The 27,021-nt window shown below is 41.5% G+C and overlaps 1 protein-coding gene across 31 annotated transcripts in view; it reads right to left on the bottom strand.

Moving 5' to 3' along the window:
* CFLAR (CASP8 and FADD like apoptosis regulator) overlaps nt 1–24,842 on the bottom strand; it is a 65,385-nt gene extending 40,543 nt beyond the window's left edge. For 5 of the 31 annotated variants that reach the window (XM_027965080.3, XM_060410203.1, XM_060410220.1 and 2 more), the window contains exon 1: nt 15,136–15,434. The gene's annotated coding sequence lies outside the window, so the exon portion shown is untranslated. Of the gene's footprint in view, nt 1–5,842; nt 14,679–15,135; nt 15,435–24,731 lie in introns of those variants that run through there. The other 26 variants (XM_012142312.5, XM_060410213.1, XM_042244955.2 and 23 more) reach the window with 12 other exon arrangements.
* Nucleotides 24,843–27,021: the final 2,179 nt, after the last annotated feature.

The following is a 27,021-nucleotide window of genomic DNA, read 5'->3' as shown; positions in this document are numbered from 1 at the left end:
GTACTTTAGTGTCTGAAATTAACAAAATTATGTTTATTTAAAATTTCATTAAAAAATTTTTTTTAATATCTTATTTTAAAATAAGCCATTCATGCATACCATTCACACTAGCCTTCCTCTCAATAGTCTAAAAGGGTTAGTTTTTAATAAAATAGACACTTTAGTTAATGTAGGCTTGTTAATAAGTATTAATGTGTCTATGCCAATCCCATGTTCATTCATCCAAGCCTCACTTAAACACAGCCATTCTGAATAATTGGAGAAATGAAATTTAAAATGATTGTTTACTCAAAGTAGAAAAACTGGTACTCAGACTACTTCATTTTTCTAATCTGAAAGCTTAATGCTAATTTTATGTGTTTTGCAGAGGCTAAACCTGTACTCTACTCACAGGCTAACAAGACTTTAAACCTACCTACTAGTTTCCAAAAAAGGAAGGCAAGTTCTTTTTCTATTCATTAAAATTCATAATTCTGCAGTTGCTATTATTATAAATTAATCTATAAAACATTTATACACACTAGAAAGTAAACACAAGAAGAAATAAGGGGCTTTCCTGGTGGCTCAGTGGTAAAGAATCCAAGACACAGGCTTGATCCCTGATAGGAAGATTCCACATGCTGTGGAGCAACAAAGCCCGTGCACCACAACCACGGAGCCTGTGCTCTAGAGCCTGGGAGTCGGATCCACTGAGCCCATGCCCTGCAACTACTGAAGCCTGTGAGCCCTAGAGCCTGTGCTCCACCACAAGAGAAGCCACTGTAATGGGAAGCAACTAGAGAGCAAACTAGAATGGGAAGCAACTAGAAGCAACTAGAGGGTAGCTCCCTCATGCTGCCACTAGAGGAAAGTCAGCACAGCCAAAAGTAAATAAAATTATTTTTTTAAAAAAAGGCAATGAGATGTTATGTACATTCACTAGACATACTGAAAAAGAACCAAACAGAGCTATTAGAAATGAAATGTTCAATTCCCTCTTTTTAAAAACAGTAATTCTTATAATTCATAACCATCAGTGATATAATAATACCATCAAGAGTTAACAAAATTAGATAATTGCTTCTTAAAATATTATCGGCTCAGTTCATTTCCTCTAGCCATTACACCCAAGGCTGCCTTCTGCCAGTCACGTACACTCAGCAAGAGAACTGGAGTGCTGTCTTCCCTCTGTACTAATGGAAGTATAGTTTGGCAGCAAAATCCAAATTACTCAGTGGTAGCATCTGGCATAGTCAAAGAAAATATCAAAAGGAAAACTACAGCTCCTGTGCTGACTCAGGCCAACCAGATGCAGCAAAATACGAGTGCTTATGTGTTGGGGCGGTGCCGGGGACAGTGAACTGAGGCTAGCAGTGATTGGCACTTGAAAGAAGGGAGCATGAAAGGGAGAAGTGGGGCTACAGTCCAAATACTCACTACTTTGTTACAGTTTCTTTTAATCCCAAACCAAGAAATTAACATAAAAACTACTTTCAGACTAAGGAAGTTCTGTAAGGTCTTGAGAGGCAAAGCCCAAGCCACCCCCATAAGGTCAACTTCCCAACCCAGAGGATATGAGACATACATTCTGCTGAAGGTGAGTCCATGATAAAAAATCACCTGCATAAACAAAAAAAGCACCATGACAGTAGACAAAGTGAAACTCACATACTAGGAACCTGTATCTGAAAGAGTTTAAAAATAAGTATCTTCTGCTCAACATCACTCATTATCAGAGAAATGCAAATCAAAAGCACAATGAGGTCCCATCTCACGCCAGTCAGAATGGCTGCTATCAAAAAGTCTACAAACAATAAATGCTGAAGAGGGTGTGGAGAAAAGGGAACCCTCTTACACTGTTGGTGGGAATGCAAACTAGTACAGCCACCATGGAGAATTGTGTGGAGATTCCTTAAAACACTGGAAAGAGAGCTGCCATATGACCCAGCAATCCCACTGCTGGGCATACACACCGAGGAAACCAGAATTGAAAGAGATACATGTACCCTAATGTTCATCGCAGCACTGTTTACAATAGGCAGGACATGGAAGCAACCTAGATGTCCATCAGCAGATGAATGGATAAGAAAGCTGTGGTACATGTACACAATGGAGTATTACTCAGCCATTAAAAAGAAAGCATTTGAATCAGTTCTAATGAGGTGGATGAAACTGGAGCCGATTATACAGAGTGAAGTAAGTCAGAAAGAATGACACAGGAATAGCTAATAGAACAACCAATACACAGATGAGAACTCAGAAATAAATCCACACACTGACAACTAAGGTGGTCCTGTAAATCAAGAGGGAAAGAACATTAATGTCCAGAAAGGGTGCTGAGACAACTAGTTTTCCGTACATACAAAGAGGATAAACTGGGATCCTTTCCTCATACCATTTACAAGCCACCCACAAGTACTAAAGTCCTGGACATAAAATGTCTAGAAAAGATTCTCCAAGAACATTATGATAACCTACAAATACAAAAGTGATTTTTTAAGAATTATGTAATAGCATTTCTGCAAATCAACAAGCGTATGACAAGCAACCCAAGGAGAAAATAAGCAATAGGCAATTCCCGGAAGAAGAAACCCCGAACAGCCACAAACCATATGAAAAGATATTGAAGGCAAAATAGTATTCAGAGAAATGCAAATTTAACTACAGTGAGATATTATTTCACATTGGTCAAATCTGTTACTACATGTCAGAGAAAATATAGTGAAATTAGAAACTTTACACACTGCTAGAGAAATTATAAATTGATTGGGCCACTTTAAAGAACAAGTTGGCAATACCTGGTAAAGATGAAAGCATATGTTACTCTATGACATGAAAATTTTATTCCTAAATGAATATACTTTTAAAATTCTTAGAATACCAAGATATGTACATAATGTTCCAAGCATCAGTAAATCTTAGCACACAATAATGGTAACCATCTACAAGTCTATTTTAAAAGAGACTGAATAAAAGGTCCCAATCCTTTGTAAAATACAATACGGCCATGCAAAATGAGGAACTATGAATGAATCTCACAAACAGACAAAAAATAAAACAAATATTTCTGCTAACGCAAAAAGCTGCTAAAGCATGCATATCATGTGATCACTCACCTAGAGCCAGACATCCTGGAATGTGAAGTCAAGTGGGCCTTAGGAAGCATCACTACGAACAAAGCTAGTAGAGGTGATGGAATTCCAGTTGAGCTATTTCAAATCCTAAAAGATGATGCTGTGAAAGTGCTGCACTCATATGTCAGCAAATTTGGAAAACTCAGCAGTGGCCACAGAACTGGAAAAGGTCAGTTTTCATTCCAATCCCAAAGAAAGGCAATGCCAAAGAATGCTCAAACTACCGCACAATTGCACTCATCTCACACGCTAGTAAAGAAATGCTCAAAATTCTCCAAGCCAGGCTTCAGCAATATGTGAACCAAGAACTTCCTGATGTTCAAGCTGGTTTTAGAAAAGGCAGAGGAATCAGAGATCAAATTGCCAACATCCTCTGGATCATCGAAAAAGCAAGAGAGTTCCAGAAAAACATCTATTTCTGCTTTATTGACTATGCCAAAGCCTTTGACTGTGTGGATCACAAGAAACTGTGGAAAATTCTTCAAGAGATGGGAATACAGACCACCTGACCTGCCTCTTGAGAAACCTATATGCAGGTCAGGAAGCAACAGTTAGAAATGACATGGAACAACAGACTGGTTCCAAATAGGAAAAGGAGTATGTCAAGGCTATATATTGTCACCTTGCTAATTTAACTTCTATGCAGAGTACATCATGAGAAACGCTGGGCTGGAAGAAACACAAGCTGGAATCAAGATTGCCAGGAGAAATATCAATAACCTCAGACATGCAGATGACACCACTCTTATGGCAGAAAGTGAAGAACTAAAGAGCCTCTTGATGAAAGTGAAAGAGGAGAGCGAAAAAGTTGGCTTAAAGCTCAACATTCAGAAAACGAAGATCATGGCATTGGGTCCCATCATTTCATGACAAATAGATGGGGAAACAGTGGAAACTGGCTGACTTTATTTTGGGGGGCTTCAAAATCACTGCCGATGGTGATTGCAGCCATGAAATTAAAAGACGCTTACTCCTTGGAAGGGAAGTTATAACCAACCTAGGGAGCATGTTAAAAAGTGGAGACATTACTTTGCCAACAAAGGTCCGTCTAGTCAAGGCTATGGTTTTTCCAGTAGTCATGTATGGATGTGAGAGTTGGACTATAAAGAAAGCTGAGAGCAGAAGAATTGATGCTTTTGAGCTGTGGTGTTGGAGAAGACTCTTAAGAGTCCCTTGGACTACAAGGAGATACAACCAGTCCATCCTAAAGGAAATCAGTCTTGAGTGTTCATTGGAAGAACTGATGTTGAAACTGAAACTCTAAAATTTTGGCCACCTGATGCAAAGAGCTGACTCATTTGAAAAGATCCTGATGTTGGGAAAGACTGAAGACAAGAGGAGAAGGGGACAACTGAGGATGAGATGGTTTGATGGCATCACTGACTCAATGGACATAAGTTTGGGTAAACTCCGGTAGTTGGTGATGGACAGGGAGGCCTGGCATGCTTCGGTTCATGGGGTTGCAAAGAATCGGACACGACTGAGTGACTGAACTGAACTGAACTGAAAATCTTTAATGTTAGTAATAACTTGGGGCTTCCCAGCTGGCGCAGTGGTAAAGAATCCACCTGTCAATGCAGGAGCCACAAGAGATGCAGGTTCAGTCCCTGGGTCGGGAAGATCTCCTGGAGAAGGACATGGCAACCCACACCAGTATTCCTGCCTTGGAAATCCCATGAACAGAGGAGCCTGGTAGGCTACAGTCCATGGGGTCGCAAAAGAGCTGGACGCGACTGAGCGGCTGAGCACGCACACATGTTGAGCACTCTCAGCTTACATTAAGACCCTAAATATTAGTAACAATACCATATATTGTTTAGGGATATGTGTATTAAAAATATTAAAACATATAGTAATAATGAATAATTAACACAGAAAAGTGGTTTCTATTGTGGGATTAACAGAACGTCACTAAATAAAAATACAGAGGGGAAGTGACTAAATTTGTATTATTTTACTACATAAGCTCAGCAATAGATATACAGACAGTAAAATAAATACATCTCTGACCACATTCTCTGACCACAGCATAATAAAATTAGAAGACTATAATGAGCCAAAAGGAAACCCTATACGTTCTTGAACGGAAAAAAGGAGTTTCTCTCTCTCTCTACTGCATTTAGCCCTTACCAGTTCAGTTAACAAGTCCTGCATGAAAACAACCAGAGCATGCCATATAGAAAGTATCTCATAGCATTGAAAATGCTGTCAGAGCTTTTCTGGTATATACATAGACAATCCTTAGAACAAGACAGCCTAGAAGCATCTCAAAGTTACCATCAAAAAACACAAGCCCAATTTTATTTAACATGATTCAAGAGATAGGGTAGAAGGGGGGCTTCCCTGGTTTCTCAGTGATAAAAAATCCACCTGCCAATGCAGGAGGCTTGTGTTTGATCCCTGATCTGGGACGATCCAACATACCACAAAGGAACTAAGCCCCAGTGCCACAACTATTAAGCCTGTGCTCTAGAGCCCAGGAGCTGCAACTACTGAGTCCACTTGTCCCAAATAGGAGAAGCCACCTCAAGGAGAGGCCCATGCACAGCAATTAAAGAATAGTCCCTGCTCTCCAAAACAAGAGAAAAGTCAGCAATGCCAAAAACCCAGCACAGCCACAATCAAATAAATATTTATTTTTTAAAGATAGGGTAGAAGGGATGGGGAGGGGGGTGGCAGGTAGAATGAGTTCTTTAGAGTTTGGTGAAAGGAGAGTGCTCATTACTTACCAGCCCCGTCCTGCCTGAGCTTCCTAGTTCAGCACCACACACCTCCTCTGAAGTCAATGGCTTCACCTCACTTAGAGACAAAGGAGCTGTCCAAGCCCAATTCTTTCTCTTTCCTTCTTTCAAACACCCAGCCCTCCGGACTGACTGAGACTTCTGTTAGTGTTCTTTCACGCCCACCGTCTTAAGTCATTCACCTTTCCCAGCAGGGCAAAACTGGCAGCTGTGTGTGTGTTTGTAGAATTTTTAAGGAATTCCCCTTTCTGTCACCTCCTCTCTGGCAAATTTTAATTTAATGACTGTCTCTCCTTCGTCTCCTCACCCACACAAAATTTCCACAATGGTACAAACTGTCCCCCACCTTCAGAGTCAGAGCAGTTCCAGTTTCACTTCTCAACTAGTTGCGAATGATCACTGAATACACTAAAGAAAGCAGATGTAAGTCATGAGGGTTCCTTTCCACTGGTTAATGGAAAGGGAAAGGGTGTCAGCTTCTAGAAGAAGAAACCACTCCAGGTGTTTTGAGCAGAAAAAACATTGATATAGGTGGATACAGGTGCTTACAAAAGTGTTGTAAGGACTTGAGGAATGGTCTCCTAACTGAGCTTCTGAGAAAGATTGCCAGGGCTCCCAGAAAGACCTCGTCTTGGCCCAGGCAGTGGGGACGCAGGAGGCTGTCAACAGTAGCACTGAGCTGAAGAACACCTCGGGGCTCCCCTGGTGGCCAAGTGGTTAAGAATCCTCCTGCCAATGCAGAGAACATGGATTCGATCCCTGGTCCAGGAAGATCCCACAGGCCGAGGAGCAACTAATCCCATGTGCTGTAACTACTAAAGTTTATGTGCCCTAGAGCCCGTGCTCTGCAACAAGAAAAGCCACTGCAATGAGAAGCCTGCACACCACAACAAAGAGTAGCCCCTGCTCACCACAACTAGAGAAAGCTCGCATCCAGCAAGGAAGACCCAGCATGGCCAAAAATAAAATAAAGAAATCTTAAAAAAAAAAAAACAACAGCTCAGTCAATGATCCCAAGATCAGAGGGTCAATCAGCCCCCCATCTGCCTCCTCTGTCCCCACAGCTGGTAACTGGATTTAACAATGTGCTGCTTGAACCCCATCACCACCGCCATGCTTGCCAGCAGGGAAACCAAGAGCAGCCAGTTACTTGGTCTCTCCTCCACTTGTTTACAGATCCTGCCCACATGTACCTTAATTCACATCCTGGTTGTAAAGGAGTCTGGGAAATGCAGTTTGTGGTTTTGAACTCTCTAGACCTAAATGAGAACGGGTCCTGAGCACCAACTGACACCAACTGACAGAAGGCTATCCCAAAAGAACATTGTTGTCTTCTTTGTGGTTAGATCTTCTGCATAGACCCCAGTGCCTGACTCCTAGCAAGCACTCAATTAGTACTTGAATGAGTGAATAGAGTTTCAGAATTCGCTTCAAGGCAACGGCCTCACTTTCTTAGCTTCCCAGATAGGACCTAGAAGCAAGGGCTACAAACCCTTTTCCGGCTAGCACCTCGATTCTCTTGCCCTTTTGCCTCCTCACCACCAGCTCTGCAATACTGTGGTATGCCAGAACTTTCCAGTTTGAGCACTAAAATTTCCATTGCCCAGGAAATTCCTCACTGACAAACAGGGATGGTCACGCCAGCATCCCATCTTCAGATGGTGAGCGTCCAACACTCACAAATTTAGAGTAGAAGTCGTGCTGAATGGAGGGGGAAAATCATCCCACACTTGTGTGACTTTCAACATCAGCTGGCCCCTTACTGCTACTTGGCATGCTATTTCAGGACTGCGGTCAGTTCCTTTCAAAAGCCCCTTCACCCCTTCCACCCTCACAGCTTTCTTCTATCCAAACACCACACACTGGAGCCACTTCTCATCGATCGACCTTGCAGTTGATCGAGTGATCTCTTGCAACCTTCCACCTTCCCCTGCTGTCCCACACCTTCCTGGGCCATCCACTCCCCATTTGCCCTCTTGTCTCCACCCTTTCATCAATCTCTCTCTGCCTTCAGGGACTCCTCCCCCTTCAGCTTGTAAACATGTTCAGTCTCTTCCATCTTAAAAATAAAGAAAACAAAAAACCTGTTCCTCCTGAGATCCCCTAGACTTAACCAGTCTTTCACTCTTTCTCCCTTCATGTGAAGCTGGGGTTTCAGAAAGGGAGAGACTGCAATGCATGCTTCAGGTCCTTCAGTGTCTCAATTCACTCAAGATGCCTCTACTGGTATCCCCTCCACCCCAAACCCTCTCCACAGTGAGACTCAGTGCCATACTGGAACCCGAAACAAAGGAAACATCATTAATGTGGATACTGTCTTTATTGAGAAATCTGATATTTTCTCCATCATGGATTTTTGGCATTCATGTCAATGTTTTCAAAATCTTGCATTAAAATATTATTTATCTTGATTTTTCACACCCCCTTAAGTGATGGGCCTGAAATGACTGCCTCACTCGCCTCACCCGAGTGTCCTCACCTGATGGTGCTCTTCTAGAGGCCTTCGTGGCCTCCTAGTGGCCAAATCCATGGTCACAGGGAAGTCTTTTTTTACCCAAGCATTCTGATACTCTTCCTTGAAACTCTTCTGCCTTGGCTGACTTCACACCACTACATTTTACACTGTCTCCCTCTGACCTTCTCCAACCCCTCAGCACTCTTTCCGTACCTGCTTCTTAAATGAGGGGGTGCCCTAGCATCCATCTCTCATGCTAGCCTGTCTATTCCTCCTGCCTGTGGCCTCTCCATCTCCCAAGAGATCTATCAGAATGAACTTTCTGAAGTTTCTGCTTGGACCAAAGCACTTTCCTAAATTCAGACCTTTCAATGACTCACCTCCCAGCGCAGGTTCCAATTTCCTTTGCATTCAAGACTCTTCCAGGTCTGGCACCTGCCTTTACCTCTCAGTAACACACCTCGCACATTCAGCTTCAAACCAACCTCAACAAGGAGTTCTTACCCACACCTTTGCACCTTTGCCTGGATTACCATGCTTAGCTTGCAGGGCCAGCTGAAGTGTCTCCTACATGTAAAGCTTTTCTGGGAAGAACTCACCCAGACTTAGTCAGCAGTTCCTTTGTTCCATCACCATATTATGTATATAAAGCTTTGCAGCACCCAGCATAGCCCCAGTAGGTGACAGTAAAATGTCACTTTATCAGGCTTTTCAATGTTTCTCACAGAATGCCAGCTTTGCCCGCAAACCATCTGGTATCAAAAGCACGTAACGTTCCCAGTAGCATAACTGCCAGTATGACTGGTTCCCGGCATACTTAAACCTATTCCAGGACAGATACACTTAACAGTCCCTTTTTTGTACTGCTTTGCTCATGGCATGGCCTGAAAGCAAGGTCATGTTCACTGAGCCACAGCATGCAAGCAAATGTAATTTCCCAGCAATACAACACAACTGAGTGGCAATGTGGAGAAGCCTGCCTTGCCAGCTGCAGAGAACAGCATGTAAACCTGGAACGTTCAGGTGTCTGGGAATCCCCACTGACATATGAAGACGAAGTGCCTGAGAGAGTCATCCAGAAGCTTCTAAAGAGATAAAGGAAGAAAAGGTTACATGATCCTGACCACATTATAGGAGTTCAGTGCATCCACAGGACCCCTCTCCTCCTCCTCCATTTGTGTACAGAACCTGTGGGTGCGGGCTCTGTGTGCGGCACTTTGAGCAGCCAATATAACAAAAGCAGCTTTTCTCCATCCATAGGCATTTTAACCCTAAGATAGTGCACAAAATGCCATTTTGTGCCCACTATTTAAAGTAACATGCTTAGTAAGAGATCATCACGTGGGTCCTGGTTTCTGGAATGCTGCAGAAATGGTCTAGAAGACCATGTATTAAAGCAGAAACACAAATGCATTCCAGTTTAGAATTATTTATTGCACATTTTTAATTTTTCATATGTTTCATTTTTTAATTTAATATTTAATGCATACTTTTACCACTGATACATTATGTATATGAAAATACATAATGTATCAGTGGCTGTGCTGTGCTTAGTCACTCAGTTGTGTCAACTCTTTGCAACCCCTGCAGACTGTAGCCCACCAGGCCCCTCTGTCCATGGGGATTCTTCAGGCAATGATACTGGAGTGGGTTGCCATGCCCTTCTCCAGGGAATCTTACCGACCCAGGGACTGAACCCGGGTCTCCCACACTACCAACTGAGTCACCAGGGAAGCCCATCAGTGGCTAAGAGGATGCATTAAAAAATTATCATATTTGGCTTCCCAATCATACATTTCAATTACAGCAAATTGCCCACAAGCTATAGTTATCTCAATTATAAAATGACATAAAATTAGAAGGTATATCTTATAAAGTTTCTTTGATGAAGCTCAGCCCCATGACTCTCATGGAAACTCCTACAAATTTCAACATAACATTACCTCACATCACTTCTCTGATTCCTATGGGCTGCAGAAAATGCGGGAATGAAATAATCCCAGAAGGAGAAAGAATCTAGACCAAAAGGAGATGGTGAGTCATCTAACTGTACTGTAACATAAGCAGAGTCACTAGGGAAAACTGCTTAATGCACTGGCCCACTCCTCTTGAATCAAAGCAAATCTTCACTAGGGCAAACTTCCCCTAGAGAGCACAAGCACCCAAAATTACCCCCCTTCCCTTACCTACTTTCTTCTTGAGTACTGTCATATGCAGTAAGCTCCCACTCATCCACATGAAGTTGTAGTGGAGTCCTGGCTAGGACTGCCAAGTGTACCCTCCTAGGCCTCGAACAGACTGGTCATCATTACAGGGCCCCAGCAGGCAGGCACTTGTGTCATGCCTACTCATCCTTACATAATCTAAAAGGAAGTAAGATGGAGACGGTGGTAGAATAAGAAACATGCTCAGAACCTGGTTGTCAGATCCAGGAGACAGAGCTTGTGAAAGGAAGATTTTGCAATTCTGTGGGGTAACAATGCTGTTGTTTAAGAACTGGATGAGGCTCCCTGGGGGCTTCACTGTTGGCTCAGTGGTAAAGAATCCGCCAACCAATGCAGGAGATGCAGGTTCAATTCCTTGGTTTGAGAAACTTCCCTGGAGTAAGAAATGGCAAGCTGCTCCCGTATCTTGCCTGGAAAAGTCCATGGATAGTGGAGCCTGGTGGCTACAGCCAATGGTGTCACAAAGAGTTGGACACAACTAAGTGACTGAAGACACACACTGTATCAAATACAGTAGTACAATATTACAAGCCCAGGATATTCACTTGATGCCAGCCCCTGTGGGCCAGCTATTTACTGTACTACTGTACTTTCAAAGTACTGTACTGTAAGCTTTCAAATGTTTTCTTGGAACACTACTGAAGGTCCACTGTTTAAAACTCTGTGCTTTCAATGCAAGAGGCTTGGGTTCTGAAGCAGGAGGAAGATGGGTAAAGTGATAGGAGATTCATTCCCTGTGAACAGAAACTCTAAGACAAGAATAGCAGGACAATTAAGAAAGGAAGACTGAGGGCAGCCACAGAAAACTTACATAGCAGGTAAACCCTTAAATTTAGCTGGACTGTCCCCCACTCCTTCCCTAATACTTTAATCTCTGTCCTAACTCTGTAACTTTGCAAGAATATTTACCTCCATCTGGAACGTCCTCTTTACTCTCCACCTCTACAAATTAATATCGAAATCTTTCTCCAGCTTCCCAGGTGGCATAGTGGTAAAGAATCCACCTGCCAATGCAGGAGACTCACGAGATGTGGGTTCTATCCCTGGGTCAGGAATATCCTCTGGAGAAGGAAATGGCAACCCACTCCAGTATTACTGCTTGGAAAATTTCATGAGCAGAGTAGCCTGGCGGGCTACAGTCCAAAGGGTCTCAAAGAGCTGGACACAACAAGCACGCAGGCAAACTTTTCTCAAAGCCTAATTCAGGTTTCTAATTCAGGTTTCTCTGCTCCTTGAGGTTCCCTGAATGATTCCACATAAATGATTCCACATAAATCTCCTTCAGGACTAGTATAATGTTTACTATATAAATGATATCACTTAGTCCTTAAAAGAAGAGACAGCGAGGAGGCTGGGCCCTGTGCAGGCCACACATTTCTCATTCTCAAAGTCAGGAGACCTCTTAGACTATACATGCGCAGAAAGGCTATTTAGAGGTCAAAAGAGAAGAAGTCCAAGAGATATTCTACCCAAACATCTCTGTAGTAGAACCTATTTTAGCTAACAATGCATGCACACACATGGGAGGAGGATCTTGAGATATACCAAATACAGACTCTGACCCTGGCAAATCAAAATAATTGGCCACAGGAAAATCAGAAGAAATGCTTCATAAAAGTGATTAAAACTGCCACAAGGGCAAGATTCAGGGACTCTCACTCTGAGTCTGCCCGTGCGTCTAGTCACACATATGGTACTCTTTTTCCTCCTAATAAATTTTTAACTTGTTTCATTACTCTCTGTCTTTGTGGGAATTCTTTTCCTCAAAACCAAAGGACCAGGGCCTTGTCACTGACTGCTGGTCAGGTGGCTAGGATTTGCTGCTCTCATTGCTGTGACCCAGCCTCAACCTCTGGCCGGGGAACAGAAGTCCCCCTACAAGTCACTGCAGGCTGAGGCCACCTGGGATCATACCTATCCCTGGTTGAGGAACAAGATCCCACATGCCATTCGGTGCAGTCAAAATTCAAAAGAAAAAAAAGTGAGAGAATTCTTGACCTATCATAAAAAATACAAATTAAAATTTAAAAAAAGAAACTGAGGGATGGATGATTTAAAAAAAACCAAAGAAGAAAAAAGATTAATGACTATATCATTTACCCCAGAGCAACAACAAAACAGAAAGCTCTGGTTTTGTGTTTGTTATGTATTATTTGTTTGAAAAGTACTGTACACCTATTACAGTACAGTACTATACAGCCATGGAAAAGAAAATGGCAACCCACTCCAGTATTCTTGCCTGGAGAATTCCCATGGACAGAGGAGCCTGGCAGGTTACAGTCCATGGGTTTGCAAGAGTCAGACAGACACGACTTAGCGACTAAACCACCACCACCACTGTATAGCCAATTGTGTTAGTTGGGTACCTAGGCTAACTTTATTGTACTTAGGAACAAACTGGACTTACCAACATTCTCTCTGAATGGAACTTTGGGGACTTACTACACTTGGGCCAGAACAGAAACTGGAGGAAAGCATCTGACGCACCAAGCGGTGGCTTCCAAGGCAAGCATGAAGCTCCTGTGGGCTTCCTGCCTGGCAGCCTGCCAGAACCACAGCCCAAACCAAACTTCCTGCTCCAGAGCTCTTTGCCCCCACACCTTAAAAACTCTACAGGTGCACATCACATGCTGTCTCTCCAGACAGTAGACTCCCTTGTGTGGGCAAAGAACATACCTGGCGTTGGGCGGGTGTGTGTGTGGGGTGGGGGCAGGGTGGGGGGTGGTTGGGGATTACTTGTCTCAAGCCAAGACAACAGTGGGCATAGCTGTTGCTGGTAACGGGGCTTGAGGTCACCCCAGGGACCAAACCTATACTTCCTTTACAGTTATGAACAAGTCCACTGCCACCACTCAGAAGAACTACCCACAACTATCCCCTGCAACACCCCAACTGTGCAAGATTCCCAGGGGGCAGGGGCAAGGGGCCCTTGCAGGCCTGCAGGTGAGGTGGATTCACCTTGTAGAGCAGGTGCCAGATGATAAATAACAGTGTTAAATGAAGTGCAAATATCACTTTCAAATATAAAACATGAAGTCCTTAGGAAAAGCCATTTTAATCAGGATGTCCAACCCAGAAGCTATAAATAGAACAAGTGCTAACACTAAAAATGCAACTTCTGTAGGGCAGACACTGTCAAAATTCCCTTACAAGCCCTAGTCTTTTTTCTTTTTTAAGTGTTGGAGTTAGGCCAAGTTTCTTTTCTTTTTTTTTTTTTTTTTTGGCTCTCCCAAAGAAACTTTTTAAAGATTATTCAGGGGAGCCACTGAAGGGAAATTACCCAGAACTCCGTTTATCTTATCTGAAATCTCTTACCTGAAGCAGGTCAACCCTCAGAGCCCTGTCCTAGTTTTAAATCATGTTTTGTCGGGGTCCAGCAAGCTCTCTATTGGCTCTTCATCTCAACGTGTAAACAAATTTCAAATGTCAGCAAATGAAACTGTTGGAGAACCTTGGTGTCCTTGAACTTACTTCCTGTAACCTTCAACAAAAACCTTGTTCTGAATTTCAGTGGCCTTTGTTCGATTGCCTTCCACTGTTAATATTTTAAAAAATATGCCCTGACCAGACATTCCCCAGTTCCTTTTAAGGGAAAACGCGGGGGAGGTAGGAACAAGTTTATTTCAAGGCTCTACAAAAAGTCTTATCAATCAGTCATTGCGAACTTTCCTAAGGCAAGCTGTTCTTCCAGTTTGCCAAAACACACATCACACCCTGCTTTAGGAAAGAGCAGCCCTAACCTACTTCACCAGGCTATTGCAAAAGAGTGAAAATTCCCGTGCTAGCAGTCGCCCTGCGGAGGCACACACTACAGCACAGAAAGTCCCAGTTCTCATCAACTTTGCCAAAGGAAGGCTGCCAAACTTTTCATCAGGCCACACCCGGAAGGGAGCAACCCTCGGGATGTCCTTAAGCAAAGTTTACAAGACCCTGGGGATCTGAAACCAAAATTGCGGTTCTGGGGCACCGCAGAACCCCAGAGCAATGGGGCAACTCACTGTTGGGAGAGTCTCTGAGTCTGGGCGATCCCGCGCCCAAACGGGTACCTGGGATCCTGGGAGACTCGGGCGGCCCTCCAGGGAATTGGGGACGCGGGGCGCTCCTGCTGGTCTGGGGCCCTGGGGGCAAACCGAAGATAACAGATCTATGAAGGGAAGGAGAGGGTGGGAGGAACTGAGAGAGTAGTATTGCCATTTATACCCTACGATGTGTAAAACAGCTAGTGGGAAGCTGCTGTATAGCACAGGGAGCTCAGCCCCACGCTCCGTGAGGACCTGGAGGGGTGGGATGGGGGCCTGGAGGGTGGGAGGGAGGCTCAAGAGGAAGCGGATGTACTATACTTATGGCTGATTCTTGGTTGTTGTTCCGCAGAAACCAACACAACGCTGCAAAGCAATTGTCCTCCAATTAAAAACTTAAAAATTCATGAACATAATATATATATCTCTCTCTCTCCAGGACTGAGTCACCTGCTAGAAGTCCCACCCCTCCCCTGCCCCCTGCCCCACACCCCCGCCTAGGCGCAGTGCCAGGAAGCGCCAGTCCGGGTGAACTCGAGAGGCAACGTGGGAGGGTCGGGGTGGGGTGGGGGGTGCACCTACCGTCCAGCCTGCGGCGAGGCTCTCCTCTGGCGGCAACCCAGACTTCACTCCGACGCCTGAAAATCCGCAGGCAAGATGGAGAAAAAGAAACCGAAAGTCTGAAAGCAGACGTGGCTTTCCTGTCCAGTCCGCAAGCGCTCTGGCCTTCCTCTCCCTGGACTTGTCTCTCTCTATAAAAACTTTTCACTTTATAAAAGTCTGATGGTCCCACATTCACTATGTTAGACCCAGAGACCCCACTCTCCCGCCCTTCCAGTAGAATCGGTGCCAGGCCACAGCCCCTGTGTCGGCTATTTCCTGTTTTTACTTCTCTACGTGTTTGCTATGAACTCTGGGCGGTTGCTTACCAAGCAGTTCTAGTTGTCTCTAGCAACAAGCACTAGTAGTTTGTTGCTGATGTACTGGAAAATAATAAATAGCAAATGTAAAAGCGCTATATGCTTTATTCCTCACAACTACTTTCTTCTGATATTTTTTTAAGTTTCTTAACTTTTTCTTGAAATATATTTAAACTTACAGGAAAGTTGCAAAAATAACTAGAAATGAAAATATTCCATTTCCCAGAGCCCTACTTGAATTTCTATAATACCAGATAACAACATCAGAAGAGGTTTAGCAAAATTTAAGGGGTAGGGGTTGGAGGTGGGAGGGGATAAACTTCACTTAAGTAATCCAGTCAGCCACTAAATAAATAAGCATGCACGAAACAATAAAAGAGGTTGGTGAGGCCAGTGAGTGAGGAGGAAACAAGTGCCCAGAGTTGCTATATTATCTAAAATGTCCAGTGTTCTGTACACCTTTCTATATTTAAAACATAACCAGCAAGGACTTATTGTATAGCAGGTGGATCAAAGTTATGTGGCAGTCTGGATGGGTGGGGAGTTTGGGGGAGAATGGATACATGTATATGTATGCCTGTTTCCCTTTGCTGTTCAACTGAAACTATCACAAAACTGTTAATTGGCTATATACCAATAGAAAATAAACTTTAAATTTTTAAAATACAAAACGAAATGTCCAGTTTCTAACAAAAAGTATGAGGCATGCAAGGAAACAGGAAAGTATGACCCAAACACTGGGAAAATAGGCAACAGAAACTGTCTTTGAGAGCAACAGGATGTTGGATTTACCAGAAAAATAATTCAAAGTAGCTATTATAAGCATGTTCACAAAACTAAAGAAAAGCATGATTAAAGTATGACAATAATGTCATACCAAATAGAAATGTCAATAGAGATATAATCAGCCCCTAGAGCAGGGATGTGACTCTGTAATTATAGAAATGAACCAAACAGAAATTTCTGAATTTGAAAAGTACAATAACTAAAATAACTTTATTAGAGGCTTAACTGGAAACTCAAACTGGCAGAAGAAAGAATAAGCTATCTTGAAGATAGATAGATAGAGATTATGTTTCCAAGAACAGAGAAAAATAAAAAGAGCCTCAGAGAAATGTGGACATCATTAAGCACACCAGCATGTGCATACAGGAATACTAGAAGGACAGGGGAGTGAAGAAGGAACAGAAAAAATATTCAAAGAAATAATGGCTAAAACCTTTTTAAATTTATTGAAAAACTATGTCACATATCTAGGAAACTCAACAAATTCCAAATGGGATGAATGCAAGAGATCTACAAACACAACATAGCAAAAATGCTGAAAGTCAAAGGAAGAAATCTTGAAATCAGCAAGAGAAAAATGACTCATGACTTACAAGTTAATGCCACTAAGATTAATAACTAACTTTTAAGGAAAAACAAGAGAAACCAGAAGGCAATATCATAATATAGTCTTAGTGCTCCAAGAAACAATCTTATGAAAATAACTGGTGAAGTGGTTTCCCAAACAAACAAAAACTGAGAGAATTTTTGCTAGCAGATGTGTCTTACAAGAAATACTAAAGGACAAAAGCAAATAACAGGTTGAAAGCAATAATCCCAGACAGTAACTCAAATTTATACCAAAAGAAAAACAAAACATCAGAAAAGGCAATTGTATAATTAGAAGAGACAGTATAAATGAATTTTTCTTAAAAAAATATAATGGATGATTGTGCCTGTAACATAAAATTAATATGTGTAATATATTTGCTAATAGCACAAAAGAGGTGGGTGGGAGAAAAGCTACATTGGGATAAAGAAATGATTACAGACTGTAAAGTAGTATAATAACAATGTATTGTTGGTTGTATAACATTAATTGATACTGTATATATATAATAAAATACCACAAAGCGGTGGTGGTGCAGGAAGAAGGGAGTAGGGCTATATACAAGAAAAGTTTCTATATAAAACTGGAACTAACTGGTGTAAATCCAAAGCTGCTTCTGATAAATTAAGCTACATATGGTAAACCTCAGAGCAACCCCTGAAACAATTCAAAAAATATATGGCGAAAAATGGTTAAAGAAATTAAGATGCTTTATTAGAATATAGTTCCTTAATGCAAAAGAAAGCAACAAAAGAGGAACAGAGGGATAAGAAAGACGTATGACAAATAGAAAACCAAAAGAAAAATGAGCCATGCAAATCCAGCTGTAACAATAATAACATTGAATTAAAATAGATTAAATGATCCAATCAAAAGGAAAGTTTGCTAGACTGGATTAAAAAAAAAATCTATGGAGACTTCCATAGGTCCAATGGTTCTTAGAACAATAAATAAGAAATAGAAGAATCAACAATAACAGCTGAAAACTTTGACATTCTACTTTCAATAATAGAACAACTAGACAGATAGTCAAAAAGAAAAATAGAAGGCTTGAGCAATGCCATAAACCAACTAGACCTAACTGACAGCCATAGAACACTCCACCCAACAATAGAACGTACATTATCACTATATAGGAATATACATTCAAGTGCACATGGAATATTATCCAGGCTATACCATCTGCTAGGCTCTAAAACACACCTCAATAAATTTAAAGGAACAGAAATAATATAAAGTATGTTTTCTGGCCACAGTGAAATGAAATTAGAAGCCAATAACAGGGAAAATGAGTAAAACTTACAAGTCTGTGGAAAATAAATAACACACTCCTAAGTAACCAGTGGGTCAAAAGGGAAATCAAAAGGAAAATCTGAAAATACTTTGAGGTGAATGAAAATCAAGCACAACATTTCAAAACTTGTGAAGTAGAGCTAAAGCAGTGCTTAGAGAGACATTTATAACTTTAAATGTCCATATTAAGCAAAAAGATCTCAAATCAATAATCTAAACTTCAACTTTAAGATATGGTTAAAAGAAGAGCAAACAAAACCTAAAGCAGCCAGAAGCAAGAAAATAATACAGATTAAAGTGGAATAGAAAAACAATAGAGAAAATCAATTAAACCAGCAAAAAGCTGATTTTTAATAATTTAATTAATTTCTATATTTTTTACCTGTGCTGGGTCTTCATTGCTGTGCTCAGGCTTTCTCTAGTTGCAGTGAGTGGGGGCTACTCTCTCGTTGTGTTTTGTGGACTTCTCACTGCAGTGGTTTCTCTTGTTGCTGAGCACGTGCTCTAGGGCCTGGGCTTCAGTAGTTGCTGCTCTTGGGCTTAGTTGCCCTGAAGCACATGGAGTCTTCCCAGACCAGGGCTCAAACCCATGTCCACTGCATTGGCAGGTGGATTCTTAACAGCGGGCCACCAGGGAAGTCCCCAAAAATAATTTTTTGAAAAAGTGAAAAAAATTGCAAATCTTTGGCTACATTGACCAAGAGGAAAAGAAATTTCAAATTACTCAGAAATGAAATAGGGTACATTACTACTGATCCAACAGAAACCAAAAGGATTATAAAGGGACACTGAATAATTATACTATAACAAATTAGGTAACCTAGATGGACAAATTCCTAGAAAGACACAAACTATCAAAACTGACTCAAGAAGAAATAGACAATCACTCAGATTGTCACTTTGTAGATCTATACAACTAGAGAGCAGCCTTCAATCTCCACAGCTAGAGAAAGCCCTTGTGCAGCAATGAAGACCCAGTGCTGCCAAAAATAAAAAAATAATTAATTAATTTTTAAAAGGTGAAGAAATTTAAAAATCTACCCACAAAGAAAAGCTCAGACTCAGTTTCATTTGTAAATTCTACCAGACTCTTAAGAATAATCTGTACTCTTCCAAAAAACAGAAGAGGAGTGTATTAGTTTGCTGGGGTTGTGTTAGACAAATTAAAATGGAAACTGTCTTGTTCAGGCTTCAGAAGTAGGAGAGCATGCCTCCGACCGACTTTTGACCCTTCCTGGACTATATACCTGCCTACAAACATACCAACTGTTACCACCAAGTCAAGTGGCACTTTAGATGAGAAAAGGAATGGGTCCTGGAATTTCTTGAGCCCTGTGGACCTGTCTAGCCTCTGGGGTCTGGAAAATCTTGTGCCTCACAAAGTGAAACAAATGGCATTGTAAAAGTTACAGAAAAGCCAGAACTGCATTTTTTTCATGCAAACTGACTATGATATCAATTTGCAGCCTGGGATTTTATGTGGGAGCCCCCCCCCCCAATTTGAAGTCTCACACATGGAGTGGATGCACTGCAAAACAAGTTGCCATAACAAAACACCACAGACTGGGAAACTTAAACAACAGACAATTATTTCTCACTGTTGTAGAGGTTAGAAGTTTGAAGCCAAGACATCAGTAAGGTTGGTTACTTCTGAGGGCTCTGTCCTGGACTTTAGATAGCAGTCTTCTCGCTGTGTCCCAACAAGCTGTTTCCTCTGTATGCCATTGTCTTTCTGCATGTTTTCGTATAAGGACACCAGTCATATTGGATTAGGGCCATCCTAAAAGCCTCATTTTAACTTTACCTCTTTAAAGACCTTATCTGTGACTACAGTAACATTGTGAGGTCCTAGGAATTAGGGCTATGGATACCAGAGAATCCACAACTTTATAAAGGGCATCTAAACTTAGGAATAAGTTAAAAAAAAAGAATTATAAAATAGTGTGGTACTGGCAGAAGGATAGATATATAGATCAATGAAACAAAATTAAGAGCCCAGAAATAAACCCATATATGTATAGTCAACTGATTTTAGACAAGAGTGCTGAGATTATCCAAGGGAGAAATAGTCTTTTCCACAAATAGCTCTGGGACAAATATATTTCCATGGGCCAAAGAATAAAGTTGGATCACTATTTCCCACCATAATCAAAGACTGAAGCATTAGAATTAAAACTATACATTTTTAGGAAAAACATAGGGGTAAAACTTAATGATCTTGGATTTGGCAAAGGATTCTTAGATATGACCCCAAAGACTTAACAAAGGAAAAAATAGATAAATGTGACTTCCTCAAAATTAAAACCTTTCATGCTTCAAATGATACAATCAGGAAAATGAAAAGACAACCTACAGAATGTGAGTTAGGGCTTTATGTACTGGGGTAGGGACAAGGGTGTAGGACACAATTTAACCAATAAAAAGAAAGGAATACTCTCCAGCTCAATTTATGAGACCATTATTACTACAATACCCAAACCAGACAAAGACATCACAGCAAAGGAAACTGCAGGCAATATCTTATGTATATGGATGCAAAAGTCCTCAACAAAATACTAGCAAGCTGAATCCAATAACATTTAAAAATAAGTGTGGTTTCCACCACAACCAAGTGGGATTTATCCCAGGAGTGCAAGGTAGGTTTTAACACACACAGGATTTTCAAGGTTCATCCATATTATGTCATGTATCAGTAACTCTATTCTTTTTTATGGCTGGGTAATATTTCTTGATGCTGGGAGGGACTGGGGGCAGGAGGAGAAGGGGACGACAGAGGATGAGATGGCTGGATGGCATCACTGACTCGAGGGACATGAATCTGAGTGTACTCTGGGAGTTGGTGATGGACAGGGAGGCCTGGCATGCTGCGCGATTCATGGGGTCGCAAAGAGTCAGACGTGACTGAGTGACTGAACTGAACCGAACTGAACTGAATATTTCTTTGTATGAATATAACACATTTTGTTTAGACATTCATTAGTAAAGGGACATTTGGGTTGTTTTTGGCTAGAATACTGCTATAAACGTTTGTGTATAAGTATTTTCATGGACATATGTTCATTTCTTTTGAGTTTATACCTAGGAGTAGAATTGCTGGTTTATACAGTAACTCTATTTTAATCATTTGTGGAAGTTCCAGGCTGTTTTCTAAAGTGACCACTCCATTTCTCATCCCCACTAACAGTATATGAAGTTTCCAATTTCTCCACATCCATACCAACACTTGTTATTATCTGACTTTTTGATTCTAGCCTTCCTAGTGAGTATTAAATGGTATCTCATTGTGGCTTTGGTTTGCATTTCCTTGATGACTAATGATGTTGAACATTTTTTCATGAGCTTATTGGTCATTTGTATATTTTTCTTGGAAAAATGTCTATTCAGATCCTTTACCCATTTAAAAATTATTTGTCTCTTTATTATTGAGTTGTCAGAATTTTTTATATTTTCTAGATACAAGTCTCTTATTGAAAACGGTAAAGAATTTGCCTGCAATGCCGGAGACCCTGGCTTGATCCCTGAGTTAGGAAGATTCCCTGGAGAAGGGAATGGCAACCCACTCCAGTATTCTTGCCTGGAAAATTCCATGGACAGAGGAACCTGATGGGCTAGTCCATGGGGTCAAAAAAAGCCGGACATGACTGAATGACTAACACTTTCACTTTCACTTGCAAGTATTCTCTCCCATCCTCTACTGCCTTCGAATGTTAGTGTTCCCAATTCTTGGGCCTTCAGACTTGGACTGGGACTTATACCACCGGCTTTCCTGGGTTTTTAGCTTGCAAATCATAGGATGTAGTCTCTATAACCAATGAGGCGATCCCTCAAAATAAATCACTTTAAATCTTTTTTTACATCATTGGTCCTATTTTTCTGGAGGACTATGACTAGTATAAAAAGTATGTAGCATCTTTTCATTATTCTTAGGTATTCTGAAATTTCACAGTACATGCTGTACCTCCACTATTTGACTTCACTGTGCTTCACACTCAAGAGTCTTCAATCTGGAAATATATCCTTAAGTTCTAGGAGACTTTAAGTATTTAGCTGGTGATCTCTCCTATCCATTTTTCTCTGTTTCTTTTACTTTCCTTCCTTCCTTTCATTCTTTCCTTCTTTTTTACATTGCCCCTCCTGAACTTGCTCTGTACTTTTTGTCCTATTTTCTCCTTTTTTATTTGTCTTTCATCTCTATTTTGGGGGATACTTTTTCTATTTTCCAACCCTTCTATTAAGGTTTTCTTTTCTTTTTTTTTAATCCCAGAGTTAAGAATAATAATCTAGTTAAGGCTCCTTGAATGTTTGAAGATTGTGAAATGCAAACAAATTCAAAAATGTGCACTAAACATAAATACATATATTAATAAAGAATGGTAAATCAAACATCCATGTAACTGCCACCCAAAGGCACAAAATAGGATCATTTCAGAGGCCTCTGTGTGCCCATCCTTTATCATAACCCACGTTCTCCCCTAAGAGATAACCACTATCTCAAATTTGGAGATAAGAATTTTCTTGACTTTATAAGTTTTACCATTTACCTATGCATCTCTAAACAATACAGCTTAGTTTTTACTATTTTTGCACTCTATATGGATGAAAACAAACCATATTCATCTGTGCCTTTCTTTTTATGCTCAATATTATGTTCATTGAGATTTACTGTGTAGTATGTCAGTACAGTTCATTGATTTTCATTGCTGTATACTATAACATTCTTAGAAGAAAACAGAGTAGAAAAATCTTTGAAACTTTGGGGTAGGCAGAGATTTCTTAGAGCACAAACAAGCACAACTCATAGCAGAAAACATTTACAAATCAAAAATTTTAATCTTTCCTTCAAAATATCCGCATTAAAAAAAAATAAAAATAGGACTTCCCCGGCAGCCCAGTGGTTAAGACTCTGTACTTCCACTGAGGAGTGTGGATCTGGATCCCTGATCGGGCAACAAGACCCCAAACACCAAAACTAAAAGTTTGCATGCTACAACTAAAGATCCTGGGTGCCACAACTAAGGCCTGGAGCAGCCAAATAAATAAATAAATGTTTTGTTTTGTTTTATTTAAAGAAATGAAAGGGCAACCATAGATTAGGGCTTCAATATATATCATCAAAGGACATAAAGCCTGAATATATGAAGAATTCTTACTCTGAATAATAAAACTAATGACTCACTTTTTAAATGGGCAAAAACTTTGCCCAGCTACCTCACAAAATAAGATAAGCAACGGCCAATAAGTGCATGAGAAACTATTCAATATCATTAGTTATCAGGGAAATGAAAATTAAAAGCCTACAGGAATGGCTAAAATCCAAACAGTTGACAATACGAAGAATCAGTGAGAATGTGAAATAACTACAACATACATTACTGGCAGAAATGTAGCACAATAAAACTTGGAAAATAGTTTGGCTATTTGTTATAAAGTACACTTCAGTTCAGTTCAGTTCAGTTGCTCAGTCATGTCTGATTCTTTGCGACCCTAAGAACTGCAGCCCGCCAGGCCTCCCTGTCCATCACCAACTCCCGGAGTTCACTCAAACTCATGTCCATTGAGTTGGTGATGCCATCCAGCCATCTCATCCTCTCTTGTCCCCTTCTCCTCCTGCCCTCAATCCCTTCTAGCATCAGACTCTTTTCCAATGAGTCAACTCTTCACATGAGGTGGCCAAAGTACTGGAGTTTCAGCTTTAGCATCATTCCTTCCAAAGAACACCCAGGACTGATCTCCTTTAGAATGGACTGGTTGGATCTTCTTGCAGTCCAAGGGACTCTCAAGAGTCTTCTCCAACACCACAGTTCAAAAGCATCAATTCTTTGGTGCTTCGCTTTCTTCACAGTCCAACTCTCTCACATCCATACTTGACCACTGGAAAAACCATAGCCTTGACTAGACAGACCTTTGTTGGCAAAGTAATGTCTGTGCTTTTGAATATGCTGTCTAGGTTGGTCATAACTTTCCTTCCAAGGAGTAAGCGTCTTTTAATTTCATGGCTGCACTTAGCATATAATAAAACAAAAGCCCTCCTAAGCACTTACTCAAGAGAAATAATATATAATATATATACAAAGACTTGCAGATTAATTTTTATAGCAGCTCCTCTAATAATAATCCAAAGCTAGGAATAACTTAAATACTCACCAAAAGGCAAATGGATAAACCATGGGAGTGTATCTATAAAATGAAACAGTAGTCAGCAGTAAAAAAGGAAGAAACAGAAGGGACTCAAGAAGGTGGAGGAGTGGGTGGACATGGAGTACATCTCTCTCCATGGATGTATCAAGAATACATCTATAGATGCAACAGTTCTCACAGAACACGGCCTGAACACTAGCAGGAGTCCCTGACCACTGGAAAGGATTTTATGGATACTCGCATATCTGGGTAGGACAAAAGAAAGAGAGGAGAAGGAAGAGGAGAGAAAGCGCTGGGGGAGCTGAAGCAGGGGAGAGATTCCCACATCCGGAGGAATCAGTTGGGACAGAAAGGGAAGCATTTGGGGCTGTCGGAGGGTGAAGCAGCTGATCCATGACAGTCCGAATAGAGTGAAAACCACACAGACAATCCGAGCCGCGGCCCTACATAACCTGTCCCAGGATGCACGTCCACCGATGGCGCATGGCAGCTGGGAGCTGGAGCATGTAGACTGGAGAGCAAACCCAGGGCGAGGACTGCTACTGATTCCGAGGAGATGACCTGAAGGAAAGGAGGAAATCTGCAGCAGGATTTAAGGGAAACAGCCTTTGAAGGGAAACAGGGCGGCTCCGGAAGCAGGGCGCTACTGGTAAGTTACATGCAGGGGGTGGAGCCGTCTATGTAGCCTCTCTCTCCCCACGTTACCAGCACTGGCCCCTGAGCAGTAGAGAAGGATCCCAGAGAGGGCAGCCCTTCAAACACCAGCTGCCAGAAGCTAGAAAAGACTATTAGAGTCGTATCCCTTGAGCCCATGGCGCCTGGTGCTCTGGGAGTCTCCCCGATCCAAGCAGCCATGCCATCTCCACTCCTGGTCATCACTCGGGGGGACCCGAGTCCTCCAGGGCAGCCTTAGGAGTAGACTCTTATGGATGGCCCTCAGGTAGATGTGGGGATAAAACCACAATTGAGCTCCAGGGGCAGAGTGCCTAAGGAAAAAGATTAAAACCCTTTTCATCAGCTGCACAAGCTGCAGATTAAATCCATACAATCAACTAGGTAAACCCTGTGTCTGTGGAATATATGAAGACAAAGAATGTTCCCTGAAAAGAAAACCCTCTAGCTCTGGCAGCTGCAGACACTGGAGACAAGCATACCCAGTAGCAGGGCCAGATCAGAGTCTGTCCTCACAGCAGGTCGACCTGCTTTCCCCAGCACTGGAGGGCCTCCTAGGGAAGTGGAGATGGGCTGTGGCTCACAGTGAAGGGAAAGGATGCTGACAGCTGATCCCTGAGAAAATATTTATTATTATTCTTATGTTTTGATTCCTTCTGTTGTGGGTTCTGGTTTTTTTTCCTTTTTTTTTCTCTCTCTCTCTTTTTTCTCTGTTGTAGTTTTTATTTTTATTACTATTATTATTTCTATTTAGGTTTTTGAGATTCTTTTAAATCTTACTTTTTCTTTTATACAGTCTATTTCTGTTTAGCTTTCTGCTGTTCTGTGCTTTTTTGGCTTGTTTTTTGTTGTTGTTGTTTTCTGGGGGTTCTTTTTGTTGTTGTTGTTTTTCTTTAATATATGTGGATCTTTTTTACATACTTCTGTTTAACTTTGCATTTCTCTTTTGTCTCTTTTACCCCCACCATTTTTGTTTGTTTTGTTTTCTTTGCTTTATTGTTCAGTTGGCACTCTGCTTTGGTTTTGTTTTCTGTTTTAGTTAGTTTTGTTTTTAACTGATTGATTTAATTTTTGTTTCTTTTGTTCATCAGGTCAAAAGAACTGACCTGACTTTATTGGACTCTCTTGGGTTTTGTTTTCCTTGGTCTGTTTTGATTTCTTTTGTGTATATATGGGTGTGTGTGTATGTATGTTCCTTTGTTTTTGTTTCTATCTGCCTGATTTTTCTTTTACCCTTTGTCTGGGTTTTGTATTTTGCTTTTTTTTTTTTTGGTCTGTTTGTTTTAATCCCTTTTATTGCCATGACAGCTTGTGGGGTCTTGGTTCCCTGACCGGAAGTTGGGCCTGAGCCTCTGGGATGGGAGCGCTGAGTCCAGGATGTTAGAGCAGCAGAGAACTTCTGACCCCAGGGAGTATTACTCAGAGAGAACTCCCACAAAGGCCTCCACCCAAATCCAAGACCTGGCACCACTCAACTGCCTGCAGTACTGCAGCACTGGACACCTCACCTAAACAACAAGCAAGACAGGAACACAAACCCGACCACCAGCAGACAGGGCTTCCCACAGACACCCCAAAACATACCACCTCACATGGCCCTGCCCATCAGAGGGAAAAAACTCACCTCCCACCAGGATGCAGGCACAAAGCCTTCACAAGCCACCAGACCAACCTCACCCATCAGGGGAAGAAACCAGAAACAATCCTTTCTTCCCTTCTAGGAACCAACTCTCTCCAGATGTATCTCCTGCCTCTCTGATCTTTCCTTCTCAGTCTCTTTACAGACTTCCTTTCTTTTGTTTGTCCCTTAAATAATGGTTCTGTCTTTGACTTGCTTCTTTTTGTCAACTAGAATTTAATTATCTTTTGTTTTAATGGTCATACATCCCTCTACTGGTAGTCTCTTTAAATTGAGGAGACAGTCTGGGGAGCCACAGTGGCTAGAGTTCACAGGGCAAAGTCCCAGAGGTGAGAGTGTCCCTCAAGTTTTCAGCTGAATACTAATTAGTGCATATGAGGAAGGAAATCACACAACTCTGGGGAAGAACTACCTGACAGGAGCAAAGGAAA

Source organism: Ovis aries, chromosome 2 (genome assembly GCF_016772045.2).
Source record: "Ovis aries strain OAR_USU_Benz2616 breed Rambouillet chromosome 2, ARS-UI_Ramb_v3.0, whole genome shotgun sequence".
Lineage (NCBI taxonomy): Eukaryota > Metazoa > Chordata > Mammalia > Artiodactyla > Bovidae > Ovis > Ovis aries.
Note: the sequence above shows the minus strand (reverse complement) of the source record. Positions and strands in the feature narration are given on the sequence as shown.